At 48.5% G+C, this 27,603-nt stretch overlaps 1 protein-coding gene and 1 pseudogene across 1 annotated transcript in view; both read left to right on the forward strand.

Annotated features, from left to right (window-relative positions):
* LOC149327525 (uncharacterized) overlaps window positions 1-27,603 on the forward strand; it is a 753,829-nt gene that overhangs the window by 91,052 nt on the left and 635,174 nt on the right. The gene's annotated exons all lie outside the window — the stretch shown is intronic.
* On the forward strand, window positions 2,003-27,326 carry LOC149327527 (uncharacterized; annotated as a pseudogene).

Raw genomic sequence — 27,603 nt, forward strand, 5'->3', positions numbered from 1 at the left:
GGGCGAGTGGTGTGAATCGTAGGGCTGGCGACAAGCGCGCGGTCAGGTGTGGTGCCCCAATGGGGTGGTTCCAAAGGTGGGCGAAAGGTGCGATCTGTACCGGGGTAGTCCGGCAGAGGGTGCGGAGGCGCAGCCAGAGTACGTCGACAGAGGCGCGCGACGTGGCCTGGAAGACCGCAGGCGTAGCAGATAGGTCGGTTGTCAGCCGTGTACCAAGGATTGTAGGCAGCGGGCGCGAAACGGTGTCGGGGAGCAGCAGGCGCAAGCACCGCAGGAGGAGCGCATGCATAGGCCTGGGGCCGCGGTGGTCTTCTGACAGCGTCGGCATATGTGAGAGGCACGGGCGCAGGCGGCACGGTTACTGGAGGATTGTAGCTCAAAGGGGCGGCAACAGGGGTAGGCTGGATCGGGAAAAGACCGGCCTGGGGAGCCAAGGGTGCCGGTTTCCGAAGACAAGGAAGTGCATCGGCGATCTCCTGTGTGATGGCATGCCGGATCACAGGACTGAGGACGGGCGGTGACGGCTGTTGGCTAAATCGGAGCGAGAGTTGCCTGGCGACCTCGTCCCACACGAAGTCTTTGAAGGTAGCGAGTAAGTGATGGTTGGTGCCCAGGCCGGAGATGGAGTCCGCCGGTGGGGGAGGGCGACCAGCGCAAAGGCGTTGTTTGAGCAACTCGTCGAAACTTTGGCACAGCGTATACACCGAGGCAACGATGGTGGGGATCTTCGCCAACAACATCGGAAAAGCGTCGTCGTCGATCCCTCTCATGATGTGCTTGATCTTGTGAGCCTTGGTCATAGCCGGGTCAACACGCTTGCAAAGGTCAACTACATCTTCTATGTAGCTGGTGAACGTCTCATCCGTGTGCTGAGCTCGGACACGTAGGCTTTGCTCAACGCGCAGTTTCCGCTGGCAGGACGGCCGGAAACCTCCACAAGTGTGCTCTTTAGAACGGCCCACATGGGAATGTCGGCCTCGTGGTTCCGGAACCACAGGTTCGCGACGTCGGTCAGGTAGAGTATCAAGTTGGTGAGTTTGACGCGGTCGTCCCAGTTGTTATGGCGGCTCACCCTTTCATACGATTCCAGCCAATCTTCCACATCTTGGTCGCTGTGGCCGCTGAAAACAGCGGGGTGCCGCTGCCGGACGGCACCGGAGCAGATAACTGGCTCCGGCGGGGGGGCGGGCTGGTGACTGGGGGGCTGTTCACCGGCCTTGGACATCGGGATGGTGCGACTGCGAAGGTCCACGGTGATGGGAAAAGGTGAATGCAGCAACCTCCGCCAAATATAGAGCGGTTTATTGGCACGTTGAAGCGCCGGCGACGAAGACCCTGGCGCAAGTAGTCTAGGAGCCAGCGAGGAGATAGACCGACACACAAGCGGCAGTTCTCTAGCACGAGCCTTCGACGGGCGGCGCTAGCGCTTCGTCGTCGTTAGTGGCGGTGCTGAATCATCTTCTTCATTCCAAAAGAAGTAAAAACATCCAAGAAGAATGCACGCTCTTTCATAGTTTCATGTACCGTACATGTGCGAAACAAGCTGGGTTAACAAGGGAGTAATTACTCACTGACATCCACCCGATTGCAGCCATACGGCTACAAAGGAAAGCTACACAGCTTTCTCAGAAACTTCGCACTTAAAGAAAAATTCGTCCTGGTCCAGGGTTCGAACCCGGGACCATCGCTTCACCGGAGCAGTCGCTCTACCAATTGAGCTAACCAATTGAGCTTTCTCAGGAACTTCGCAGTTTCTACGAGAGCTCAATTGGTTAGCTCAATTGGTAGAGCGACTGCTCCGGTGAAGCAGTGGTCCCGGGTTCAAACCCTGGACCAGGAAGAATTTTTCTTCAACCGCGAAGTTTATTAGAAAGCTCTATAGCTTTTATTTGTAGCTGTATGGCTGCACTCGGGTGGGTGTCAGTGAGTAATTACTCCCTTATTACAAATCTACTCTACCTTGGGGGATTCCCCTAAACATTTGACAAACACAGTTCCCACTTCAAGTTATTGATCAATTCGATCTCGCTCTACCATAAGCTTGCCGTCCCGGTTAGCTCAATTGGTAGAGCGACTGCTCCGTTGAAGCGGTGATCCCGGGTTCGAACCTCGGACCAGGAAGAATTTTTCTTCAACTGCGAAGTTTCTGAGAAAGCTGCATAGCTTTCCTTTATAGCCGTATGGCTGTACTCGGGTAGATGTCAGTAATTACTCCCTTATTACAAATCTACTCCACCTTGGGGGATTCCCTTAAACATTTGACCAAGCTAGGTTAACATGCGTCTAACACCAGTTGTCAGTCGATTTATTCACTGGTCGTTGAAGAATCCTCAAGTTCTTTGTTGGTGTGAAGTTTCACGCAAAAAAAGCCAAAAACAACCAAAAGCATGTTGAATTATGGTTCGCAACTAACAATGGTTTTCATCAATAAAAGGGATGTTCGAAAGGAAAAAAAAACTTGCGAGTAAGTATGGAAAGAAGTCAGCAAGAGCTATAAAACCTTGAGTGCAAATTACTCAACAGAAGTGGAAAATCGACAAAAACAACATTTTCCAAGACTACGATTTGCAGAAAATGAAGGAAATGGCTAAACAGAATACACGGGAAAGGCGCGATCACAGGGCACAACGTATTGAAGCGTAGAAATCTTTAGCGCGTGTCCGCGTGCGTTTATGAAGCACCGGCCTAATATTTCACGTGCGCAACGCCTAATTCGAAACTACGAGGCGATATCTTCGTTTCTGGACGTTGATAAAACTGCGCACAAATTTGTTTTAGGGAATGCACTTGCACTAAGCTATTACGTTTGTATTGCGATCTCCATGAAGCAGACACCCACTGCGTTCTGCGGCAGTGAATTGCTAGAGCGAATAAAAAAATGGTTTTTTCATACAAAAATGTTATCAAATGAAACTTATTTGATTTTTGTAGAAGCCTCCTTTGGGCTTGTTTCCAGACACTCGCTCGGGAGAGCGTGCAGAAATGCTTTCAAATGCATAATGTTCCATGACAAATAGGTGGGTCATTATGCCCAGATATTCAACGAAGGCAACTACGTGAGCTCTGCCTGTGCGCGTCTCAAACAAAGAATATATTTTGTTGATTTGCGGCTTGGCTAAGCCATATATTATTGCTCGAATCATTGCCACTGGGTCACGCCAGCGCGCTTTCCTTAATTACTAAACTTACGGGACCTTTTAAAAGGCAATTGAGGGATTAACACAGCCGTTCCTAGTTACTTAGTATTAACGATAGAATTCTTTACATCTGTGGTCGTTGGTCTGGATGGTGTCGTCATCCGTTTTATCCCACAGACCGATTCCTCCGCGCCGGAATAGGCACGGTCCACTGACGACCGGCAAAGTAGTCGTCACGTCTCTGTTCCACTCAAAAACAGCGAAGGAACAAAAGAGATCTCGACGGCAGCAGCTATACAGCGAGCGAATGCGTGTGGAAATTGTTGTGAAGCACCGCACAACTCCGTTCAGTCCGAATGCCATTAGAAATGTCAAATACCATTCGACTCAAATGCCACTTATAAGTCCGTGTAGCACGCGTGTTATGACAAAATTGCAGTAGAAGTATTCAAACCTTAGCACTGTGGTACTACTCTAACATTGCTCATATGCTATAATGCGTTCCAAAAATACAAGTTTTCATCTCAAGGATCCACGTAAAACATCGACTTTGGCAACGTGCCTTTTGCGTTCCGCCCCCATCGAAACGCTGCCGCTGCAGTCGGATTCGAACCCGAGCACTCCAGCTCGGTAGGAGAGCGCCTCAACCACTGAACCACTCGTTTTGCAATTAATGGAAAGCTTTTGATAGTTTGAAAGACAATTAGTACCATCGCACCTGTACCGGGGTGATAACTAGTATCCAGCCATTAATGCTTGTCTGCTAAATTTGTTCAGATTAAATGATAATTTTCGGTTTGCTTTTGCTTTTCTCCACCGGTAATAGCACCACCTCTTGTATGGTTCAACTGTTTGAAAGCTGAGCATTCTCTGGCTCTTACTGACCCTATTGCATGTCGGATAATTGTTTTGGCCTGGTGCACAGTGACCTCTAGGGCCTTGCAATGTTATCCGGGTACAGCGCGTCACCACGTTAGCGCAGCAACGCGATCATCTCAGCACCTCTCGCATGGGCCAAGAGATGCTTGGTGAGCTGAGTGTGACAAGCGACCAGTGCGGTGGACCTTTTGCAATGATTTAAAAGTGTCCGTTGGAGCGATGACATTTTAAAATCTCCTTGCGGCCAGCCAGGCACTCTTCGCTGCCGAACACAGCACATCAGAGCCACCGCGCTTGAATACGCTGCCGTCTGCGGCATCGCCTAGTACGATGAAACGGGAGCAAAGGTTCTGCCACGGAATCTGATTTGCTCAAATTTTCCAGATCATCCTGTGTTTCCCGCATGCGCCTTACAATACAAGTTGGCACTGCCTGGTATGGCCAATTCCTCTGTGAAATGTGAAATTATTCACTGATATCTATGACCAGCGCACAGGTACCATAGTCCTATATTAATATTCCAATAAGGAACGACCCCGCCGTGGTGGCTCAGTGGTTACGGCACTCGGCTGCTGGCCCGAAAGACGCGGGTTCAATCCCGGCCGCTGCGACTGAATTTCAATGAAGGCGAAATTCTAGAGGCCCGTGTACAGTGCGATGTCAGTGGACGTTAAAGAACCCCAGGTGGTCGAAATTTCCGGAGCCCTTCACTACGGCGTCCCTCATAGCCTTAGTTGCTTTGGGATGTTAAGCCCAAATAAACCAAACCAAACCAATAAGGAACGCATTTAGGCAGGAAGACACGATCTGGCCAATGCTGTTCATCGCCTGTTTACAGTAGGCTTTTGGAGGCGTCAATTAGGAACATTTGGGGACAGGTGTTAACGAAGAACACCTAAGTAACCGGCAATTCGCTCATGACATCGGATTGCTAAGCCACTCATTACATTAACTGCAATGCGTGATTAATGAGTTAGGCAAAGCAGAACGGTGGGTGCAAAAATTAACATACAGAAAGCCAAAGAAACGCTCAACAGTAAGGCAACAGGAGTTCGGTATTGGTAGCGAGGTGCTCGAAGCTGCAAGGGAATATGCCTACTTACGGCAGGGAGCGACCGTTGATTCAGATTATGACAGAGAAATAACTACAAGAAAAAGAATGGAGTGGGCCGCATATGGCAGGTTCTCTGTGATAATGAATGGCAGAGTACCAACATCGCTCAAGAGAAAAACATTCAAAAGCTCTATCTTACTGGCAATCACGTATGGGACAGAAACGTGGCGGCTAACGAAAAGTATTCAGCTTAAGTTAAGGATAACGTGGCGGGCTATGGAACGAAAAATGGTGTAACATTAAGAGACCGGAAGTGGACTGAGTGGGTGACGGAATAATGACATCCTGTTCGAAATCAAGAGGAAGAAATGGGCTTGGGTAGGGCATGTAATGAGAAGGCCGGATAACGGCTGGTCTTTATTGGCAACGGAGTGGATTCCAACAGAAGGCAAACGTAGCAGGGGCGGCAGAATGTTAGGTGGGCGGATGAGATTAAGAAGTTTTGAGGATGCGGTGGCCGCGGCTGGCAAAGGACAGAGAGGAGAGACATGAGAGAGGCCTTTGCCCTGCAGTGGGCGTAGTCAGTCAGATGATGTTGATGACTAGCTCGAGTTTGTGGCACTCTTATTGTAGAGCACCGGAGTGGTGCACTTCTCTGTAACCAGAAGGAGTCCACGACACAGCTGCATGCTTTTATCGACAACGCTTCCGGAGGAGTAGAGCCCCATACTCTGCACCTACACTCTTGGTGGGCTAAAGCATTCACCTCAAAAGTATGCGCTGCTGCGTTATTTCAATTTTCGTTATCTTGTGGCCATTGTTCAAAGGCTCTTCGTAAAGGTCTCCGAGACTTTACGATTCTTCCATAATAATATGCAGCCCACTTCAGCGTTCGGGCGTTCTTTGCTAGCATGGCCTGTAGGAAATCGGATGGTTTCTGTTTATGCGCAAGCGCGCAAACGGTACGTATATATATTGGAAGTCAGGCACGTTCCTTACAAAAAATGTGAAACTGGCTATGGAGGTGAAAGGCGAAAGGCGCCCGTGTGCTATGAGATGCTAGTGCAATTTAAAGTCCCAAGATGGTCGAAACTATTCCGGAGGCCTCAACTGCGGCACCTCTTTCTTCTTTCACTGCAACCTTCCTATCTTCCCTCATGGCACAGTTCGGGTGTCCACCGAGATTTGTCAGACAAATACTGTGTCATAACCGTTCCTCAAAGACCAGTTTACCAAAATCCGACGCGGTGGCTTAGTGGTTATGGCGCTCGGCTGCTGATCCGAAAGACGCGGGTTCGATCCTGGCCGCGGCCGTCGCGTTTCGTTGGCGGCAAAATGATAAAAGACGCCCGTGTAATGTGTGATGTAAGTGCACGTTAATGCACCCCCAGTTGCTAGAAATTTATGGAGCCCTTCACTACGGCGCCCCTCATAGCTTGAATCTCATTGGGACGTTAAACCCTAACAAACCAAACCAATATTTATTGGGCTGACTAGTGCCCACAAAGCACCGAATACTGTAGTGGTCGGTTAGCAACAAGCCCATTCGACGGTCGACGAACGGAATGCCTGCCGCGCTCGTCTGTACTCAATTTAAATTTGATAACAAACTTTCGAGATAAGGCGTAAAAAGTAGCCACAACACTCTCCAGGAACGTAGAATCAGTTCCACCTGGGTTCGATCATGCGAGATAAATCTGATCGGATCTTGCGTCCGAAAGGGAAGCCGTGTGCAGGCGGCATCGAGTATGAACAAATAAACATTAAAAGGCTTTGCGGCAATAATATTGGTAAAAGGGATAAGTAGTAGACGCCGCTCAATTTTTATTAGGCTGCGGATGCGAGGATTTAGATAGACAAAGTGCGCTTGGTATTTTATTCTTGGGTCGGGTACGCACGTTTGCAACTCTGGGACTAGAGTTTCAGTCTTTCTGGTACTATGCCTTGCGCCTTAGTGATGTTTCATAAGACAGCTTGTGGAAAAAAATTCTGCCTGGCTTTGACAACTCGAATACGATTTTCGGAAAAATGGACACGACAGCGCTGGAAAACTTTCGATGAGATAAGGCAAGAGGCCAAGAGGCCCTATCGAGAGCACGAGTGCACGGTTCAAAAAACTGTCACGCAGTGTGTAGCAGTAACGATTGGCACAAAAACTCGTTGCCTACAAGGTGAGGGTTTCTCTGTGCAGTTTTAGAGATCAGTGTTCAGTTTTGTTTACAACACTGCTAAAGCCCAACGGGCTGCGATCACATTATAAAAGGTACAATTTATTTCGCCAGCATATTTTGATCTCTTCAGGAACAAATTTATGCGGGAGCTTGATGAGGTCGCTATGTCATAGATACTCCATTAATGTTGAGCTTAGCGCATGATATAGCCTTAGCTGCTTATGCGCCACTAAACCCGACACAACATAACTCCATCAATGCAAAGGTCGTAGATACTTCGCCTGCTGTCAACGTATTCTTGGCTGGGAAATCACCGTCAGCCTTTAAGGCCCACCAAAAGCTCTAAGCTATTTCTTAGAGAAGGGGAGGGGGGCTTTTATTTTTATTTATTTAAGTGGTCCTCTATTCCTTTTGAAGACGTTACAGCAGGATGGATACATGAGAAGTTAACAAAACACTACAAATTTCACACAACTGTGGACGGGTGAATAGCATCAACACATTCTATTTGACCACCAGAGGGCGGTAGACGGATCCAGGAGATCCAGAAAAGCAGAGATGTGGCATAAGGTTAGAATAGTAGGAAACCGTAGGCAAAGGTGATGGAGAATCTTAATGAGAATTGCCAACACAGTAAACAAAAAAAAATAATAAATAAAGAAAAGCTGAGCATGGTGGCAATTGCCACCACCCCGTTTCAAAGGGGGCGCTCCTATCCATCCATCCATCCATCCATACAGTTGAAAGCCGTGCTGTGCGGACGCAGGCTTATGTGGTCTTAGGATCACACGTGGAGACCAGTACCGGACCGACTGAAGACTGCCAGAGCGACGCGACTGCATAATATAGATGATTACTTTCTTTTAATACTTTGAAAGTAGGGTGTGTTTAGTGTGTAGGGTGTTAGGACAAGTGCAGGATAAAAAATATAATTTAGGTCAGTGTCCTATAATCGACGGGATCAATTCTGGCCGGCAGCTATAGTCTTTCTGTGCTTACTTTTGCGCTAACTTTTTTAGAAAGATAATTATTCCTTTCCTAAGTGATCGATCGGCATTTGCCGTAGACAGAATTCTATTTTATTTGTGGACGTTTTTGTGAGTGCTCTTTTTTGTTTTGAGCCTCTATATATCCTATCATTTGGTGGTAGCAATAATCGATTGCTGCTAAGATGGTTAAGCTACTGAAGGTTAAATGTAACGAAGTGATGCATCAGGGAATTTAAAAGAAACGCGGTTTCAATCGGTAGAGGAGGCTGAAGGCGCAGATATTATGTGCAAATGCTTCTTATTAGGTGCACGCCTGTAGAGGGCTGAACAGGCGAACACCAAACTAGTGTTACGTATGGATGCTCTAGAAAGAGATACAGGTAGAGAGGGCAGAGAATCGCAAACTTCAAGAATAGATCGGTCAGTTGCAGTCAAAAATGGTTGACAGCGCCATTGGAAGCCAAACTGGCGGACATTTCAGCGTCAGCCACGTGTATTGGGCTTGGATTGGCATGGACAGCGATAAGAATGTAACTCAGACAGGTTCAGACAGGAATAGCTACGCACAGGTGGCAGCTAGGAAGTCTAGAGGCGATGAAGAGAAGGGGAACAAGCTAAACGCAAGGAATTAGGTCGCAGTCACTGATAAGAGGCAGCAAAATCCGGAAGTTAGGAGGGAGGTGGACAGTACCCTACTGCTTATCGCTGCTGATTTAAGCATGAGAAGCTGCAAAAGAGCTATAACGGAGTGTGTAATGGGTGAGAGGCGGATAGCAGTCGGGGTATTCCCAGGGAGGACAATGGACGAGGTACTTAGAGAGACAAAAAGGGAACTTTCTGAGAATGTTGCAAGGTGTAACTTGGTAGTGGTAGAGGCGGGGCTAAATGATGTCCTGAATGGTGACGCCGCACACGTAGTGGAAAGATTAGCAGAGGGAGTTTACGGTATAAGGGTGATAGCACAGCAAGCGCAGATCGTGATTTGCACAGTGCCGGAGGTGCAAGGAAGGAAGGGAGAGGTTGCCAACGACGTTGCATAACTGCAGCTTTTCGCTTGTATATCCGGTGTTAGGACTGGGTCTCCGAGCCAAGAAACGGTCGAGGCGACGGTGAGTCAAAGGACGTTTATGTACAATATGTACAAGGGATTTTACATGATAGATACAAAGGCCAAGAGCACCACGGGCTAGCACAAAGAAGTACGGCGGCCACAGGCAAGCGTAGCTCCGGCGTGATGGCTCTTCTGCTGCCCGTCTGCTGCTCGGGCTCAGCGCGGCTCCGTTTTATAGCAGCCGGCGACCGTTGCGGCAGCCAGCCGTTCAAACCCTCCAATCAGGTCACGGCACTGGCCACCGTTCAAATTAGACGAATTGTCGAGAGCGCTCGGCCGTTGAAGGCTTGCAGACTAGAAAGGGCGGCCGGCGAAGCGTTGTAGGGGCCTCGAGCCGACAGTGAGGAGGAGCAGGAAGGGTCTGCGCCGGCGAGCCGGGATGATTCATGCTGCAAGCCGCGACATCTCCGATGAGAGTGTGAGCTTGCTTTGCGCGACGGCGGGCGCTTGGCGCGGGTTTCCAGAGAGGCCAGCTGAATGCGAGCAAGAGCACAAAAAGGTGTAGCTAGAATTGAAGTAGTAAATGTAACAAAGGCGGCTGAACCCAACAAAATGGCTACTAGGAGGCCCACAAAGAAAACTACAAAAAGAAATTTAACGGCAGGATCAGTTACATAAACATGCAGGCTGGTAGAAAGAGAGCGAAATGGCTAGAAATAGAACAGCAGTTAAAGGACGAAGAAGTAGGTGGGTACGCTCTAAGCGAGACACATCTGAGGGATGTAGAAGATCAACCTTTAATCCATGTCCATGTCTGGAAAGGGTGCCACAGAACAATAAAGGAGAGAAAGGGAGGAGGGGTAGGTAGGCTGATACATCAAGGAATAAATTGGCAAAGAATAAAATCAACTTGCAAAGAAGATCTGAGGGTATCAGGTACAATTGCTGGTAAAAGGATACGGCTAAGGGTAGTTTATTTAGGGACCGGGGACAAGTACAATCAAGAAAACAAGGATCTAGTTAAGTGCCTCAGTGACGATATTAAGCAGATTGGAGACGGGGCGGATATTATTGTGCTTGGTGACATGAATGGCCACATCGGTGCCCTCGATGTATCCACAGATTGTAACGGGAAGTTTGTGCTAGATTTCTGGGAGCGGCACAACCTAGTTATTGTCAATAGAGAAACTAAATGTGAGGGACAAATCACGTGGGAATCCCGTAACAGGCAGAGAACCATTGACTACAGTCGAATGTCGCATGGCATCTATAGCAAGCTCGCAATAATAGAAATAGACGAAGAGGGGATGTACAGCCTAGGCAGTGATCATAAGCGTGTTAGTCTACAGTTGGGAGCTCTAGACAAAAGAGCAATCCAGCGAAGTCGAAAAGACAACGCAAAATTAAACGACGAAAAAATAGCGCTAATAGCAGCCGACATAGAGGAAGCAATCAAGAAACGCCCCACGGAAAAGTGGGATTATAATCGGTTAGAACTACTCATCACTACAAAAATGAAACAAGTGAAGGCAGTAAACCACTCGACAGGAAAGAGGAAGCCACGAAGCTGGTGGAATATGGAAATTAAGGAGGCCATCGAACAACGACGGTCTGCTTCAAGAGAACACAAAGCAGCAAAGAGGGCGCAGTTACCTGAACCTGGACCGCCTTCTACTGTCTCTCAAGCGCCCGACATCCCGGCCAACGTTCCGCAATCCATTTCTGCGATGATTGCTTCTGACCTGAGCCCCGAGCATGCACAGGATCTTCACAACCTTTTGGAGTCCTACACCGACATTTTTGACTTCCTTCTGCACGACGTCATATTACACCATGGCGCTCCCCGTCAACTCCTTACCGACCGTGGCCGCTGCTTCCTCTCCCGCGTTGTTGACGAAATCCTTCGTTCATGCTCCGTTCGTCACAAGTTCACCACTGCTTATCATCCTCAGACGAACGGCCTTGCGGAGCGTCTGAACCGCACGCTGACAGACATGCTCGCCATGTACGTATCCGACGACCACCGGGACTGGGACATAAGCTTGCCTTTTGTCACCTTCGCCTACAACTCTTCGCGCCATGACACCGCTGGTTACTCGCCCTTCTATCTTCTCTTTGGACGAGACCCCTTACTGCCCTTCGACACTCTACTGCCCACAGCCGGCCCTGTCACTACATATGCGCGTGACGCTATCGCCCGAGCAGACGCCGCCCGCCAGGTTGCTTGTCAGAAGCTCTCCGCCTCCCAAGAGGCTCAAAAACACCGCTACGATGGCCTGCACCGTGATGTGCGCTACCCTGCCGGATCTCTCGTCTTGCTGTGGCTCCCATCCCGTCGTGTGGGGTTATGTGAAAAACTTCTGCCGCGCTACACAGGTCCTTATCGTGTATTACGGGCAGTGACCGACGTAACGTATGAAATCACGCCGCTGCACCCAAAGTCGACGTCCGCTCCACTGAAGTCCGAAGTCGTTCATATAGCTCGCCTCAAGCCCTATCACCCACCATTGACATTGCACGCCTAACACGCACCGGGACGTTGCCTTCAGCCGAGGGGGATAGTGTTACCGATGAACTGGTTACTCAATAAGTGGACGAATCGTGAACGAAGAAGTGGCGGTGCGCTGAACGACGACGACGTTGACAGTTGGTAGCTGGGTCCTCGGTGTCTGAGCTGAGTGCTGGCCATCTCAGAGCAGCCGCCAATATAGACTTACCGCCGTAACATCCCCGTAACAATATAATCGACAAAAAAATCAGCAAGTTCAAGACCTCGTCCAGCCTTAAATAAAGCAGTCATTTGATCAATGTCTGGCTGAAGTTCCCGATGCAAAAAAGGGGTGGCCAAGGAAATTCTGGATTAATATAAGATTGTTGGGTAAAACAAATCAAAGAAAGCAGGAACAGATCAAAGATGCTGATGGAAAAACCTTACAGGGAGACGATACTGTGAACTACATTACGTCAGTCATAGCTGCGTCATTTAGCAACGACAATATTGCAAGCTCCCCAAGTGAATGAACAACACAGGACAGCACAATAGAGAACTGCTTAGAAATGACTACTCTTCACTAAAAAAGAGGCGGAAGCAAATATTCCTAAATCCACATCGCAGGGACAGATGTGATTCCAATTAAACCGATTAATGAACTTGGCCCAAGAGGCAAGGAAACGCTGATAAAAGCATTGCAGGCAGTCATAACAAATAAGCAATTTCCGCGCAGCTGGAGACAGAGTAAAATGAATTTGATTTATGAGGAGAAAGGAGATAAGACAACCATGAAATCCTTCCGACCAATTACGATAACATCTGTTATATTGCCACCTGGTGTTTTCAGGTGGCGCTTGAAAAGGAAGACGTTGAAGTGTTTCGCTCTGGCTGGCTGCCGTATTCTGCTGGTTAGCGACCTGTCGCCCTGTCTTTCATTACATATTTTGCTGTAGACGCTGGGTAAAGGTCCCTGTATATGTCTCATGCTCCTCCTGATACCTTTGGCTCCAGTCCTTTGATAGTGGACACCCGTGTGCACCGTGCTAACCGGAGAAACGAAGGCCTACCTCCCGAACACGGGCCTTTGGAGTCTCCCAGAGCACCCTCCCATCGACCTGTCATGCCAGCTGCAACCTACAACACTTTGCAGAATCCGCGACTGCTCAAACCATACCACGGCAGTCAGCTCGAAGACGTCGAAGGCTGGCTTGTCGAGTTTGAACGCGTCGCCTCGTTCAACCAGTGGGACGATGCCGCCAAGCTTCGAAACGTCTTTTTTAGTCTGGAAGACGGTGCACGTACCTTGTACAAGAACCGAGAAGACGCCTAGCATCATGGCACGAGTTCCGCCGGCGCCTGCTGGCGACCTGCATCAGCACGGATCGTCTAGAACGGGCTGAACGGGGTTTGCAGTCTCGTATTCAGATGCCGAATGAGACTGTAACCATGTACGTGGAGGACATGACCCGGCTTTTCCGGCAAGCTGACCCGGCCATGCACGAAGAGAAAAAGGTGCGCCAACTTGTGCGCTGCGTTAAAGAGCAGTTAAAGAGCAACTGTTTGCTGGCTGTTCTGTGGCGCCTTCTTGGGTCGACACACAATTCTCTTAGCTGATTTGTAAATATGATCGAATAACAATGACATTGGGGCGTGGGACCTTGTGATTGGTTGTTCGTGTTTGCTGTATGAATAAAACCGTGGGGAACGGGCGCAAGCCCGCTTTTGTTCCGCTCGGAACTGAGTCGTGTTCTTCAGCGGCCCGTTGCGGGCCTCGCCGGGCCATCTTCTAAGGTGTTCACGCAACAACACATTTTTGGCGACGAGGATGGGGTCAAAGTAAGTGACGTTTGTACGCTTGCCCCGAATGTCGTGCCATTTGCTTCGACTGGCCCTGTGTTGTGCTGCTCCGCTCCACCTTCTCCTGCAACTTTAGAGACTTTGCGTCGGAATGTCGACAGGCCTCGCTCCCGCGCCGTTTTTGTCTGCGCCCGGTTCGCCTGCAGTGCCGTGGAAGCGTTGGTTCAAACTTTTCGAGGCGTACCTCCTGTCGGCCGGTGGTAGCGACTGGCTACCGGAGAGGAAAGCGGCACTCCTTCTCACGCTGCTTGAAGCGGAGGGACAGCGCCAGCATTTCAACAATGAAGAAACTAGGCAAGCGTCCGCAGTCGCCGGCATAACGGCTGAAGCACTTCCGCAGACGCCGCACGAGCCTGCCACGGAAGCAAGGACCACAGACGAATACACACAGTTAGTCGGGAGCTTGGACCTGCTGTTTGCAGACACAACGAATTTCATCGTTGGGAGACACCGTTTTTTCCGGAGACTTCAACTGCCCGGTGAGCCATTTACCCAGTATGTAGCGGCAGTTAAACAACTTGCGTTAACGTGCGAATTTGGCTCGGCGTTCGACAAGCGCGTCCGAGATCAGGTCATCGAAGGAGTCGCAAACACAGCGTTGCGCAAACGTTTTCTGAACGCTGGCCGAACGCTTACGCTGGCCAAGGCAGGAGAAATTGGCAAAGCTTTAGAAGCCGTACAGCAAGCAAATGCAGCTTATGAGGGAACGCCGGTTTATCGCGTCGACGAACCTGTAACGGAAAATCCGACGATCGAACATGGATGCATTCGTCAAGCAACTACAGGATTTCGAGCGCCCGCTCGTGCTCGTGAGCAAGAGGGCGGATGGCGCAATTACACAGCGTCGGGTTTCCACCGTGGCGCCTCCGGAACCAAGGAAGAAGGTAGAAGCAGCCATGATGGAAGAAGGCGCCCGGAGTTCGAGCGAGAAAGCGAGGAAGGGAGTCGTCAACCGTCTAGCTATCGTTGTGGCTCTCCGAAACACAATTCAAACGCAAGAAACTGTCCAGCCCGCAATCGTCGTTGCAACAATTGTAGAAAAATTGGACACTTCGCTCTAGTCTGTCGCTCACAGCATCAGTCCGCGACACTTCGCGCGTCGCAGGTGCCGGCCTCTACCGTGGAGGAAGTACACATCCTGTATTCTCCGCATATTTTTATTTTTATTTATTTATTTACAGGTACCTTACAGGCCTCCAGGGAGGCATTGAGTAAGGGGGGAGCAATATATATGTGCAACAGTAGCTAGAAGAAACCAAAAATGCGTAGAAACAAACACTGTTACATTCTAAAAGCTGATTACAAATTATCACGACAGTACAAAATACATGCCGAAAAACATTGAATAAAAAAATATCGAATATAAAAACGACATATTAGTAACGGGGAAAAAAAGAACATGAGCAAATACACAGGAAGGCAAATGGGCTGACAAACAGGGTGTGGCAAAAAAAAACAAAAAAAACAGGCATGACTCGGGCAAAGAAAACGTGCTAGGTGTTATCTATATAATGTTTGACCAGATGATTATGAAACGTGTCGTGGTTGCGCTGCCATGCAATGCAGTTTGGAAGATCATTCCATAGACATATAGCACGTGGGAGCGGAGAAACGTTAAAGGCGTGAGTACTGCCATAAATGCGGGTGTAGTTGAGGTTATTGTGCGATCTGGTTGATAAATAAGAGGGCCGTTGCAGGTGCGATAAAGGTGACTGAGTGGCATGGATTAATTTGTGAAACAGAGATAAAAGGGCTATGTCTCGACGAGTTCTTAATGGAAGGAGAGAAAGTTCAAGCTTTATTTGGGTAACGCTTGATTGAAAACTATAATTTCGTGAAATAAATCGACTAGCCCTATTTTGGATTGCTTCTAGCATGTCAATTAAGTACTTTTGGTGAGGAGACCAGATGGAAGACGCAATATTCTGGGCATAGAATTGCCACAAAATAAGAAAGAGATAGTAGCTACCATAACGTTTAAAGGAAACCCAGTCCCTCTACTTGTCGACACTGGGGCTGCCGTTTCTCTTGTCAACAATGCTTATTTTTTGGAAATATTTTGCACGCTTCTACACTTTGTCGTCGTCAATTGTGGCTCTTCGGGACTACTCCGGTAAGTTGATTCCCACTCTGGGCACCTTCGAAGCTGACATACAGTACAATGATACTCAAGCATCGGTGACTTTTCATGTCACTCGACAAGGATCTTCGTTGCTGGGCCTTGACGCCATTCAGAAACTGCACATCAACGTGATGGGGTCAACCCTCACTTGTCTCCAAGCCACTTGTCATCCGTTCGAGGTTCCGGAGAACACACCGCCAGGATTTGAAGCCTTGTTTTCGAGTGAGCTCGGTTTTGTCAAGGACTACGTCCATCGAATCAACCTCCGACCAGATGTTCCTCCCGTCAGTGCGAAGCTGAGACGCCTTCCGCTAGCACTGCGACAAGTCTCCGACGAGCTAGCGCGCCTGGAGCGCGAGGACGTCATCGAACGCGTCGACGCACCGGAGTGGGTGTCTCCGCTGGTCGTCGTGAAAAAGAAGGATGGCTCCCTTCGCCTGTGTGTGGACTTGCGGGAGCCCAGCAAAGCTATTGTCGTCGACGGCTACCCACTTCCGCACACGGAGGAACTCTTGCAGTTGCTCGCAGGAGCTACGTGGTTCTCAAAGCTGGACTTGGCTTCAGCATACCATCAAGTGGGACTCACGGAAACAAGTCGTGAGTTGACAACGTTCATATCCCGTGAAGGACTATTTAGGTTTAAGAGAGTCTGTTTTGCTTCTGCTCCGGATACATTTCAAAAGCTTATGTCACACGTGTTGAAAGGCTGTACGGGCGTAGTGTGCTATTTGGATGACATTTTGGTGTGGGGACGGACCAAGCCGGAGCACGGTCGTAACTTGAAGGAAGTGCTGTCTCGCATTTCTACAACAGGAATGAAATTGATTCAGAAATGTGTTTTTGCAGTAAGGGAACTCACATTCTTGGGGCACAACCTGTCGGCCTAGGGTATTTTCCCCATGGAATCGAAAATCAAAGCTATAGTTAATGCACAGGCCTCCCACTAGGAAAGTTAAGTCGCTGCAATCATTCCTAGGTCTAGCTGGCTACTACGCCAAGTTCCTGCATCATTATGCAGATTTAGTGGAACCGTTGCGGAAAATGCTCCGACAAGGTCAATCATTTGAATGGACGGTGGAAGCTCAGAATAGTTCTGATCAAGTTAAGGCGCGTTTGGCATGCAAACCTGTTGTGAAAATGTTCAACCCGGAATTACCTGTCGTAGTCACCACTGACGCCTCAGACGTTGGACTGGGAGCCGTACTACAGTAGAAAGAAGGGTGGCGCCTTCATACGATTTCTTTTGCGTCACGCGCTCTGTCGCCGGCTGAGAGAAAATACTCAGTTGGTGAACGTGAGGCACTAGCCTGTTTGTTTGCTTGCGAAAAGTGGCATATATGTCTATGGGGTAGATGTTTTACACTCAGAACCCATCATCAGGCATTGGTTGCTTTGCTTTCCGCCGGCGATTCGGGTCGCCGACCACTACGCATCTCTCGCTGGACAGCTCGGTTGCTGAACTACAATTTCCAAGTAGAGTACTGCAAGGGCAACAAAATAATGTGGCAGACGCCTTGTCCAGGCTGCCCGTCGGAGAAAATTCTGACAATCAGGAGGAAGAAATCGTTTCTCTGGTGACATCAGTAGCCGACAAGGCAACTGTACAGAATGCAACAGCCTCAGATGTTACCCTGCAAAAGGTCATCAGTCAGCTCAGCAAGGGCCGGTTGCACAAGAAGGCTCTGTCAGTTGATCTTGTGCCATTCTTTCACATCCAAGAGAAATTATCCTTCATAGATGGTTTGCTAATGCGAGCAGATCGCGTGGTAATTCCTGAAGTACTTCGTCCCACTTTCCTACAGTTGGCCCATGAATCACATCCGGGCATAGACCGCACAAAAGAACTGTTAAGAGAACGCTACTGGTGGCCACAGCTTGATACACAGGTAGAGGAATGCATCAAACACTGTGTCATATGTCAAGCAGCTAAGTCAGGTAAGCCATCCTTCACACCCCTCCAGCCAGTTCCCTGGCCGGACCGCCCCTGGCAGAAGCTAGCCATGGACATTGTGGGGCCTTTGAACATTCCGCCGAGTCCAACGTATGCCATAACGTTAATGGATTATTATTCCAGGTGGCCTGAAGTCTACTTCACTCCTTCAGTAACATCCCCGGATGTCATTGACTTTCTGATCTCTGTTTTTAGTAGGGAGGGTTTTCCAGACTCGATAGTTACAGATAATGGGCCACAATTTGTATCGAGACAATTCGAAGACTTTCTAAAAGAGAGAGGCATACAGCATCTGCGGTCATCAAATTACTACCCTCAAGCAAATGGCATTATTGAAAGATTCAACATGGTCTTAAAGGAGACCATTCAAATAGCTCAGCTCCAAGGAGAACCAGTTAAACAAGCTGTCCTGCAACATCTAGGATGGTACCGGCTCACACCCCACTCAACTACGGGCGTGTCACCCGCAGTCCTGCTGCACGGCCGGCAACGGCGCTCTAAACTCGACATGAGCTGTACTTCATGGCGGAAAAAACAGCGCAAACTTAGACAGAAAACACAGAAAAGAGGGGAGACACTACAAGCGCTGACTCGCAACTCGTAGTGTCTCCCCTCTTTTCTGTGTTTTCTGTCTAAGTTTGCGCTGTTTTTTCCACCATGAATTCACACCAACTAGCCCAAATGTCTGCTTTGCTACAGCTGTACTTCCTTTCATAATTCGCAGCGAAGCACCTGGAACTTGCCTCAAACTTCCGCTACAGCAACGTCTCCAGAACACGCATCTTCGGAGCAAACACACATGCCTCATAGGGTTGAAAATAAGCAGCAGCAAATGAAAAACTAAGTTGATAGACGTAGAGGCGTAAAGCCAACAGCCGTACAAATCGGTGACACAGTGAAGGTGCGGTCATTCAGAGCAGGTGCATCGAAATACATTGGCCCTTTCAAAGTTCAGCGACAGCTTGCTCCAAGCACTTTCTTACTGAGTGATGGTAAGGTCTGGAATGCTTATAAACTGGTCCGGGTACTGCCGGTCCCGGAAAATATCGCAAGCCCGCCAAGCATAGATTATTCCTATGCAGGCTTAGCACATGCTGCTGAGAATGCAATGGCAGCAACTCGAAACAAGCCTCGACCTGAAACAAGTACCGCAATATCTGAAAATGTGTCGCCTCCTGTTGCAGATACCCTGGATAACGCTTCGCGCAACGAGGGGGGGGGGGGGGAGGAATATAGGCCGTCGAAGTCAGCCGAAAGTGGCCGCACCACTGCGCACGACACGTCCACTTCTTTAAGCAGTAGAATCAAATCCACAGAGGACAGCAGTTGTAGTTTCCCTGAGCAAAGCGACCCAGGGACTTCCAGTTCGCACAACTGCGGGCGCCCAGTGCGTCAGCGGAAACCACCTTTCTGGGCCGTAGACTACCAGATGTAGTTCTGGAGCGAAGGGTAGCACACCTGTTTTTCTTGGCCTGTAGTCCCGACTGAGCTTTCCGTGGCCAGTGGACCAGTCATGGAAACTTTCTAAAGCGGGTAATGAATGCATACTCCTGTATCGCTGTGATTTTTACTCATTTTCCTTTCTTTGCAAGAGTTCCTCATGTTTTCGCATTCAGCGCACAATTATGTTGTGATAGGTTGTGTATAATCATGAATCTCCTTGTGTGTTGTCTGTTACGGCGGATGTACAAATCTAGTGTTGTTTCTGGGTGACGCTGATTGTATGTCGTACCCATAGTCAATGTATAATGAGTGTGCTTTCTTTTGCCATGTGTAATGGCTTCTGAAATGAAACATTTTTGTACATTCAACACTTCATAACAGAAATAGTACAGCCATAAAATCGGAAAGTTTCTGTTTGGTGACCATCGTAGAATGTTTGCTGTCTCGCGGCACATGTTAAGAGAGCGGTATTTTTCGCAATATGTTAACATTATTTCCTGGGGGGAGACGATGTTGTGTGGCGCCCTTGTGGGTCGACACACAAAACACTTAGCTGATTTGTAAATCTGATCGAATAACAATGACATTGAAATAATAATAAATACTTTATTTACTCCAAAGAAACAATACAAGGCGCGGACGCGCCAAAGCCTCAATTGGGCTTGTAGGGCGCCGTCCGGCAGCAGCAACAACCTCTGTTACCAAATCAATTCTTTGTTTTGTGTAGATAAAAACAAATGCACTAGAGCTGTTCAAGCTCGGCAATAGCATCCCGTAACTGTCTACGAGTCTTCAAGTTGAAAACATTATCAGGCATCTCATTGAATATACATGGGATATAATATGACCTCATAGACATACCAAAATGAGTTCCCACTGCAGGGACAATATATTGAGAAACTTTTCTTAATGGGATTGGTTTAACGTTGTGGAACCGAAATTCAGAGTTCCAGAAATATCTGAGTACAGTGATTTCTTTGAACACAATGTCAAAGGAAGGCAGACCTGAAGAAAGGAATACACTTTGCTGTTTATGGAGTATTGAATAGATGACACTCTTAGCCATATTCTTGAGAATACGGTTTATCCTATTTTTCCATGTTGCAGAACAGTTGAAGAAACAGCACATGCCATATCTCAGCAGAAAATATCCCAAAGACTGTGCAATTAAACGTCTTATGGCAAATGGCAGGTAGGCCCTTAGAGCATAAAGCAAGCATGCGACGCCTCTAATCTTCTTACTGAGGTGTGCCATGTGCGTGTTCCAGGATAAATCACTGTGAAAGTAAATGCCAAGGTATTTCACGGACGGAACACATGTAATGGGGTGGCGAGAACATGCAGGCAACTGGAGCTGTGCAAAAAAAACCACAGCGTTTTTCGGGATTGGCTTGTGTGCATTTCTAAAGCACACTAGATGCGTTTTTTGGGGGTTTATATCAATCAGGTTACATTGAAACCAATCATAGAGATTAGTAGCATCCTGTTGAAGTTGACGGAGTGCGCAAGAAAAATCTGTATTAGATGAGATGAGGAGGGTGTCATCTGCATATTGATAAATCTGTGATGAAGTTATAATGCTGGGGAGGTCATTAACATAGAGATTAAATAAGAGGGGTGATAATATGGATCCCTGGGGAACACCACTATATAAGTCTATAATTCTGCTTTGCACAGGTCCAAGTTCCACCATTTGAGATCGCTGAGACACATAATTTCTTAGTAACATTTGAAAAGGACCACGAATACCATAGCAAAACAACTTTTCACAGAGAATATCATGGTGAACAGTATTAAATGCCTTCCTGACATCAAGAACGAGACCAAATGCCACTTCATTTTTATCAAAACTAGAATGAACGGAATCCGACATCTTTTCTAATAATGTTTGGGTACCAGAACCAGCAACAAATCCGTATTGATGTGGGCTAAGCACGTTACGCCTCAGCAAAAATGCTGACATTGTACATAAGACGTGTTTTTCTTAAATTTTTGATATACACGACACGGTAGATATTGGGCAATAATTCGAGATATCATTTCTTTTGCCACCCTTGTAAAGTGGTATAACACGCGCTTGTTTAAGAGAGCATGGTAAGAAGCCACTTTCAATCATATCATTTAGCATAAAAAGAAGGACACACTTCAAGCTTTGGAAGTTTCTAGAAAGGTCGCTGATAAATATTCCATCAATTCCAGCTGATTTGTTATGCCGTAGACTGGAGATTATGCTGAAAAGATCTGGCTCTGTTATGTGTGGAAGAAATGCTGAGTCAATCACAGAAGAAGGAAGTAACGGCGAACGTGATGTGGCATGGGCAATTCGCTGTTCTTTAGAAAAAAAGTTATTAAAATCATTTGCGAAAGAGGATGTCAAGTGACGAAAACTATGCTCTATTGCGTCCTTGACCGGTCTACGCTGACGCCCACGTAGTTCGTTCACGATAGCCCAAGTTTTGGCCACGTCATGGTGGCAATTGCGAAACTGGCTAGCATAGTAACGCCTTTTAGAGGACTGAAGAAGAGCGGTTACTTTGTTCCTAACAGCCCGAAATTCATTTCGTAAGTTTGCATTTTTTGGAGAAGCGCGACATTTTGACCACAGCGCTTCTTTGCATCTAATGGCTGCGAGAATGTCAGCTGTAAGCCAGAAGCATTTATTATTTCTTTTTTTGACAATGATACTTTTTTTGCAGGATTCTTTTAAATTTTTAAGATCCAAAACAAAGTTATCGTAGGCGGTATCTTTGTTATTTCGTGATATAAATGAGTTCCAGTCGAAGGATGACACCTTACTGTAAAATAGTTTTCGATCTAGTATAGTCATAACACGCCTGCTATCATTAGGTTTCTGTGCAGAATCGACCTTAGCAAAGTGGCATAGTGTAAAGTAATGATCCGCTAATTTCTTTGGAATGACAGCTGCCATAACATAAGACAAGTCCGACGCGCGTACGTTAACGTGGTCTATACAAGTTTTACACAAACTGTTATTTACGATCTCTTCTCTAGTAGGATCTGAAAGTAGTGTTTCTATACCATGATCAGCAAGGGCATTTAGATAGTTTTGCGCAGATGCTCTCGCAGGCTTTAACAGATCAATATTCAAGTCACCCATTATGCATAGGTTACCTTGGCTAAACCTTTGCTTACAAACGTCATGCAATGCTGGGATAAAATTAGCCACGTTTCCAGACGGTGGGTGTTATATGATAAGGAGATGACTCGAAATGTTGCTCTACGAAATTTAAAATCCCATTGCCTCTGCAGCGTTGATGGATATGTTGATATTGGAAACCGATAATGAATCCTTGAAGAAAACAGCAATTCCTCCACCCTTACCCATTTGGCGGGTAAGGAAATGCTCCGTATAACCCGGAAGCTTGAACATGCAGGTAATATGGTCAGCAATATTTACCTCTGTGAAAGCAAATACGTCTACTACTTGGTAAAGGTCTTGTGCGATTACCAGAAATTGATTCCAATGTTTTCGAATACTTCTAATGTTAATGTGAAGAATTGTAAAAGAACTCAATGAAACTGGATGGAACGATTAGAAACAGACGTCAAAACTTGAAAAAGAAGCCATAGCAGTAATAGTGCATTTCCCTACGTCATTTTGTCAATGTCTGAAAGAGACGCGATTTTGAAAACGGAAGCCCCCACTTCTTTTCTGGCAAAAACATTGCCATTCTTGACCCAAATTTGAAAGATTTTTCCTTTCCTCGGATTCGAGCTTTCCAGAACAGCCCACTGTTAATACGGGTCACGTTTTCATTGAAGAAAACTGAGGAGAGCTTGTGGGACTCATTTAGCGTCCTAAGTTTGCTTTTTACCTGCAGCCATTTCTCTCGTAAGCTCGGGGACGAAAACCTGACCAATACGACCGGAATTTCCCTTGTCTCGATGATAGACGGTGCAAGGAGGCTATCTCAGATTGGTTGAAGTCACGCACTTCAAGTGTTTCAGCCATCTGCGCAACTTCAGCCCGCAGGTCTTCCTGTGGCTGAACTGGTAGTCCGCTTATCTCTAGATTGGACAGACGGCTGTACTGTTCACTTTCATTGAGTTCCCACTGAATTCGGTGAATCATCGAAGCCTGTTCGTCAATAGTCCCTTCTAGAAATGCAACCTTTTGCTCAAGCGTCTTTGTTGCCTGCACGGCATCGTTGCATGTCGCAAGGAGCGTGTCGTATTTGGATGCCAAGAATTCTACTGATGTTTGAACCTCAGTAACTGTCGTTTGCAGGCCTTGAATTGTCATGACAAGCTTCTCGAGCTGCGCCGGCAGAGCCAGGAGGCTATCTATGCTTATCTTCAGTTCAGAAACAACCATCAATTTTTCTTCCAACGAAGCCACTTTTTTAAAAACGTCCGATGGTTCTTCAGTTGGCTCATCATTGGACTTCACGGGAAGTGACTCCCCGCGATACACGCGACATCGCCATTTTTCACGTTTTTCTGGACCCATGGATGAAAATGTATTCTCGGAAAGACCGGAGCAGTCACCGAGATGGTGCCGAATGCTACATTCGCAGCAAACAGTTCGTTTTCCATCTGTAGGTAGAGCCTCATTACAAACCCCACAACGTGCCATTGTGAACAGTCGAGAATAATATTAGCAGGTGTAGCAAAGCACACGGTATGACAAGGTACAAATTGCACAGATTGCAGTCGGCGGCATAACGAGACAAAAGGCTAGTGATAAGTTTTCAGCAATGCTCACCTGTCGTACACAAAGATTGCAGTCAGTTCACGAGAAAAGGTTGCCGCCGACTGCCGATTGGGGCGTGGGACCTTGTGATTGGTTTTTCGTGTTTTTGCTGTATGAATAAAACCGTGGGGAACGGGCGCAAGCCCACTTTTGTTCCGCTCGGAACTGAGACGTGTTCTTCAGCGGCCCGTTGCGGGCCTCGCCAGACCATCTTCTAAGGTGTTCACGCAACACCACACTGGCCTCGTGCGCAGTCCACCAGGTCTTGTTGCTGAGTTTTTTTCGGAAGCGCTCACTATGGAGAAGATGCTCCCTCGGCGGTCTACCACGGGCCGGCACTCGCCGCTTCGGCTACAGAACCGTTTCCTGCCTTCGGGACTAACCTTGATCTCCGCGAGCTGATCCGCTCCGTTGTGCGCGAAGAGCTCCAGACGCCTTTCGGTGCTCGCCTGCCGACGTCCGGCTCTCTCGCTAGCCTCGTCCGCGAAGAGGTTCAAGCCTTGAGGCCTTCGTTCCCGTCCGTTGACCCGCCGCCTTTTCCCACGGAGTGCCGTCGGCCAACGTATGCTGAAGCCTTGCGACGTCCTGCGCCCTCTTCGGCACAGTTTCCTCCGTCCAATCAAGGCTCACTGTTTTCCGAAAATCCCGACACGTACATCGACCATCGACGACCGCCCCAGCCGAAGACAGACCTGTGGCGTGCCCCAGATCGGCGCCGTCTGTGCTTTCAGTGCGGGGAACCCGGTCATCTGTATCGCCAGTGCCCGTATCGACAGCGTGGACTGCAGGGGTTCTCTGTCGACATGCCCCGCCCACCAATAGGTCAACGACCCCTGGAGATCGAGGACTACGTGGCCCAACAGCGCATGGCCACAATTCCCCAGCGGCAGTCTCGGTCTCCATTCCTACGCCAACCTTCGCCGCAGGCCGAAAGCTCCTCCTGGATGGCGCAGAGACGGTTGCCAAGCCCCCGACGGGAAAACTACATACAGAGTTACCTCCGGGGGCGAGGCCGCTGGCAATCGATGCGAACAAGACCCCCCGACAACGCGAACAGCGGCCGACCGAGATTTAGAGACACCGACTGCAATTCCTGAACTTGTAGATCGATTCTCGTTGAATATACCCGTGCTTCTCGGCGGCTATATGGTTAGCGTTTTGGTGGACATTGGCGCTGATTTCTCGATTTTTAGCGGAAACCTAGCGGCTTTTTGTAAAAAGGTAATAACGCCATGGTGCGGCGCACAGATTCGCACGGCTGGCGGACATGTCGTAATTCCGCTTGGCCTGTGCACGGCAAGAGTCCAAATTCGCAGCTATAGATTTGTTCTCATCTGCCTAGTTCTACCTGACTGCACCCGTGACTGTATCTTAGACGTTGATTTTCTACGGGAATATGGAGCTATTATTGACCTCCGAAAGTGCACTGTCGCATTTTCTACCGAGAAAGGTGATGTTTACTCCGAGGACCGTGAACGCCACGCGGCCCTTCGAATTTCTGCCAAGAGCGTTTGAGTTCCGCCACGCGCAAGTGTTTTTGTGAGCGTTCAGTGGGACGGGCTACGTAAAGGGACAGCGGTCGCAGAAGGCAACCTGTCCCCTTTGCTAACACACGGTATCTGCTCAGCACGGAGTCTCATCCATCTCCTCGACGGCTGGTCTGAGCTCCTGGTGACTAACTTCACTAACGAGCCCCGGCACCTTTTTCGTGTTACTGCCATCGCATTCGCAGACCCCTTAGCGGAGATTTCTTAATGTTTCGCGTTCGAAGCTGTCAGACCTGTGTGCCCATTCTTTGACGCTCTTGACATCAGTCGGGACCTTTCAGTGACCCAACAGCGAGAACTACGTGCCCTCCTACTCGAATACGCTACCTGTTTCCCTTCTTCGTCGAATGTCCGGCAAACGGCTCTCCTGAAGCACCGGATCATTCGCCCGACGATGCCCGCCCTGTCCGTCAGCAGCCGTACGGTATCTCACCGAAGTAGCGTGAGGCGATCCAAACGCAGGGGGAAGAGATGCTTTCAGATGGAATCATTCAACCTTCCAGCAGCCCCTGGTCGTCGCCTGTCGTGCTGGTGAAGATAAACGACGGGACACTCAGCTTCTGCGTTGATTATCGAAAACTGAACAACATCACTAAAAAAGACCCGCTGCCTCGTATCGAGGACTCGCTCGACATACTACGTCGCGCCCAGTACTTCTCAATTGATTTAGACAGTGGGCACTGGCAGATAGAGGTCTAGAAGCGGGACCACAAAAAAACGGCTTTCCGGACCCCCGACGGACTGTACATATTTAAAGTGCTACCTTTCGGGCTATGTTCAGCGCCGGCAACTTTCCAGTGGATGATGGATACCGTTCTCGCTGGACTCAAATGGCAAACTAGTTTGGTTTATCTCGATGATGTCGTCGTATTATCCGAAAGCTTTGCCGAACACCTTGAACGCCTGAGGACAGTATTAGATGCCCTCCGATCGGCCGACTTAACGCTCAACCCCGAGAAGTGCACTTTGGGTACAAAGAGTTGAAGTTTCTCGGTCACCTTGTAAATGCCGATAGCGTTAAGCCCGACCCCGAGAAAACTGCTGCTGGCGCCGACTTTCCTGTTACTACAACAATGAAAAGTGCTCAACGCTTTTTGGGTCTCTGCGCATATTACCGCCGCTTCATCGCAGACTTTTCAAAGACTGCTGCAGCACTGTACCACCTCACGCGCGATGATATACAGTTGGTGTGGGCCGCCGAGCAACAGGAGGCTTTTGACGAGCTGCGCAGACGACTGCTAAGAACCCCTGTTCTTACGCACTTTGATGAAGAGGCTGAAACCGAAGTCCACACCGACGCCAGCAACGTCGGCCTCGGCGCTGTACTCGTCCAACACCAATGTGGCGTGGAAATTAATTGTGATCGCGTATGCAAACCACATGCTTTCTCGCGCTGAAACAATCTATTCTACCACAGAAAAGGAATGCCTCGCGGTTGTGTGGGCAAGCATGAAATTTCGTCTTTACCTCTACGGCCGCCCGTTCAAAGTAGTTACCGACCACTATTCTTTGCGCTGGCTGGCCAATCTTCGCGACCCATCGGGGCGCCTAGCCCGATTGAGCCTCCGCCTCCAAGAGTTCGACTACACTATTGTGCACAAATCTGGCCAGACGCACGAAGACGCAGACGCACTCTCTCGCGCACCCGTCGTGTTAGCCGATGATAGCATAGAGGACGATTGTGGTTTTCTTGGAGTTGTCAGCGACTTAGACGTAATGACCCGAGAGCGAGCTGACCCATACCTGCGACCTATCATTGATAATCTCGTGTGTAAACTTAGAGACGCGCACAAATGACGACACCATTGTTTCGGGTTATAAGCAACGACTGGTGTTTATTGCCGTAAGGCTGCTCCTTGTCGAGCGAGTATAGGTTACATAGGTTGCCAGATTACAAGTCAGAAAAAGCTAGAATGAACAGTTTCTTTATATTCCCCCCGGAATGAGCTTCAGATCATTCGTGCGTAGTTTCCATGGGGTACAGCAACTGGATCGGTCTTCTTAGGATGGTCCCACCAGGTAGGCGCACCATGCAGGCTCTAGTGTACCCATCCCGTCCAACGAGCACATCAACCACTTTTCCGGTTTTCCATAGCTGCCTTGGCAGATGAGGCTGGTGAACTAGCACAAGAGTTCCTTTCTTCAAGGCACTAGATGAGCTTGGCACAGCAAAATGAGCGGAGCGAAGACCTGTGAG

Source organism: Amblyomma mixtum, chromosome 10 (genome assembly GCF_055824585.1).
Source record: "Amblyomma mixtum isolate Tamu chromosome 10, ASM5582458v1, whole genome shotgun sequence".
In the NCBI taxonomy this organism is placed as follows: Eukaryota; Metazoa; Arthropoda; class Arachnida; order Ixodida; family Ixodidae; genus Amblyomma; species Amblyomma mixtum.